This window comes from Polypterus senegalus, chromosome 3 (assembly GCF_016835505.1).
Source record: "Polypterus senegalus isolate Bchr_013 chromosome 3, ASM1683550v1, whole genome shotgun sequence".
In the NCBI taxonomy this organism is placed as follows: domain Eukaryota; kingdom Metazoa; phylum Chordata; class Cladistia; order Polypteriformes; family Polypteridae; genus Polypterus; species Polypterus senegalus.
Window position 1 is genome coordinate 288,066,229 of NC_053156.1, and position 2,709 is coordinate 288,068,937.

Consider the following 2,709-nt stretch of genomic DNA (forward strand, 5'->3'; position numbering starts at 1 on the left):
GACATGTTCTTAAACTGCTGCCCCAAACCGCTGGGTGAAGCCACGGGAAGCGCTTCCAGGAGCAGATAGCAAGCTACCTGCTCTATTATTTGGTAGGGCGTGTTTTCAAATGGCCGTAGCCAATGCCCTACCATTGCCCATAAGGACCAGGCTTGTTTGTTGGTCGGCCGCTCAGGGTCCAACCTCCCTTTTTTTTTTATTCACCTGCCAGTCTGGGGCACCCCTAGGTGGTAAATGGGGCTTTGGTTTCGCAGGGAGGCAGGCACTCTCCCCAAGAGAGCATACTGAGTCCCTTTGCCTCCCCTCCAGGGCAGCCCAATTCTGTGAGCCCCACCCGACACTCCCTGGCCCTCCAGATGGCCTAGTTATGAGTGCTGGGAGCGGAGCCCGCACCGGGTCACGCCGGACCGCGGGGCACCCTCCCCGCCTGAAGACTCGCCCCGTACGCTCCCACCTGGGGATATTGCAGGTCCTGTCCCCTTCTCTCTGGGACTTCTCCATCCTGCCGCTACGCCACTGTCACAAGAACGAGACATGGACAGATAAAGAGTTGGGGCAGCCACCCGTATATTGTGGTATCCTGGCTGCAAAAGTCGTTTTCTTTAAAATACAGAGCACTGAAGTGCATACAACCGAGTCCAAAACAAGACTGAGGAAACAAAGGAAAAGGGGCAGGTTTTAAAGGGGAGACAGGAAGTGAGGTCGTATGGATCTGGCACGTGGTCTTCCACCATTGGCTCAGAGCCGGAGGTGACATCAGAGGGACTGGAGCTGGTGTGGCCGACTTCCATTGGCTCAGTCCCGGAAGTGATGTCAGGAGATCCAGGTGAAATCCCCCGGGATGGTCTACAGGCAAGGAGAAAAGAGTCAGTGCACTCTGCCACACCCCGCATGCCTCCAACTGCCTTCACTCAAGCCCTTTAGCTGCCTCCCATGCACGCAGTGTGACACTCTGAAAAGGATGTTTAAAGATTAAATCCATCAATCCAGGGATGCGCCCATTCCAACTAAGAATCGGGCGTGAAACAGAAACCAAATCCGTGAATGGGGCATCAGCTCATCGCACACACACACAGTAGCGTCATTTTAGTGTCACCAAATCCCCAAATCTGCATATCTTTGGAAGGAAACTGAGCACACTGTGGAAACCCAGCAGGAAAACATGCAACTCCAGGCAGGGAATACCAGGGACGCGGACTCCCCGCGACTACCGCTCTGCCACCATGTCATCCCCATGTGTGTAATTATTAACCGTATTAAGTATTTAAATGATGTCACACATGTGTGCATGGGAGGCAGCTGAAGGGCTTAGAAAATACTGATTATACATCTGCCCAGGCGGGCACTGGCGCGCTTCTGAGTCCTCTGCAGGTCCTACCGAAATCCCACCAGGAGCCGCCATTTCCAGGAAGGATACATCACTTCCAGTTCCGCCCCAAGGATGATGTCACTTAGTTCCGCCCAGAGGACTACATCACTTCCGCCTCTGTACTATAAAGCCCACTGCCTTTGCTCTGGCAGGCAGTTCTGTTTTGGACTCTGTTGTGTAAACTGTTATACAATGCCTCAAATACTTTTGCAGCCAGGAAACCGCATTAAACGGGTGGCTGCCCCAAACCTTTCCGCGCCTCTCGTCTCTACTTATTACAATGAAATGAAGTATTTATCTGTAAAATGTAACAAACATACTTTAATGCATTTCATCATGAAAATGATATCAAGTATCAATCTAAGGATTCTAAATGTACAGAGAGTTGGAATATCATACATTTAATGTGTTCTGTGTGGTGATCTATTGCTGCTGTCTGGTCAGGAGGAAGTCCAAGAAGCCTCGTAGAGATTCATAACTGGGTTGGTTTTAAGATGACATTTACGACGGTCTACTTTAACGAGAAAATAAACTATAAGATTAAAGTGGACATTTCGAGACTAAAGCTGAAATTTCCACTTTAATCACAAAATACACCTTTTCATTATGTCCTTATTTTTTTTTCTCTGTTGCTCAAATACGGCGCTGTACATTCTGTTGCTGTTGTGAAGGTGCAATAAAAAGATGGCACAGAAGATGGTATGTGAGATTATTAAAACGTGATCATGTCATTATGTTGGGGAATATGCGACGCTTTGAATATATAAGCACCAACGTAATGCATCTGTATGTCGGCATTTTGCTTCACCACAACGAACCATTCATCAAACATCGAAGCAGGTACATCAATCCTGAAGGATCCACATATCTAGATATTAAACAGAGACTCTGACGTCATATTCCAACTGTTCTTACACTGCGCCTCCTGCCTTTTTGCTGGTACTGCAACTCGCGCTCGCATTGTGTTAAATTCTGAGGACCTGATGAACACTGAGAACGTGTGGCAGCCATGATGCGTATGTGACCTCATTCTAAGTGTGAAGTATAAACGAGCCCTTAGGGATTATCTCGATTCATGGTGACAACCCATAAGAAAATTTTACTGCTCAAAGGTTAATCTTTGATGGCTCGTGAGACTTAGAAGAGATTCTGATTTATGTTTAATTTAGGAATCAACTTTGTCACAGATGAAAAGAAGACAACTGAGGTAAAAGGAGTCAAATTAAGAATTGGTTTTGAAAACCCCGTTATATTTTTTGAGATCTCTTTCTAATCTTGTTTTAATGTCTTCCAAGTCTTTCTATCTTTAACTTATTATTGATTGGACTGATGCCTTTATC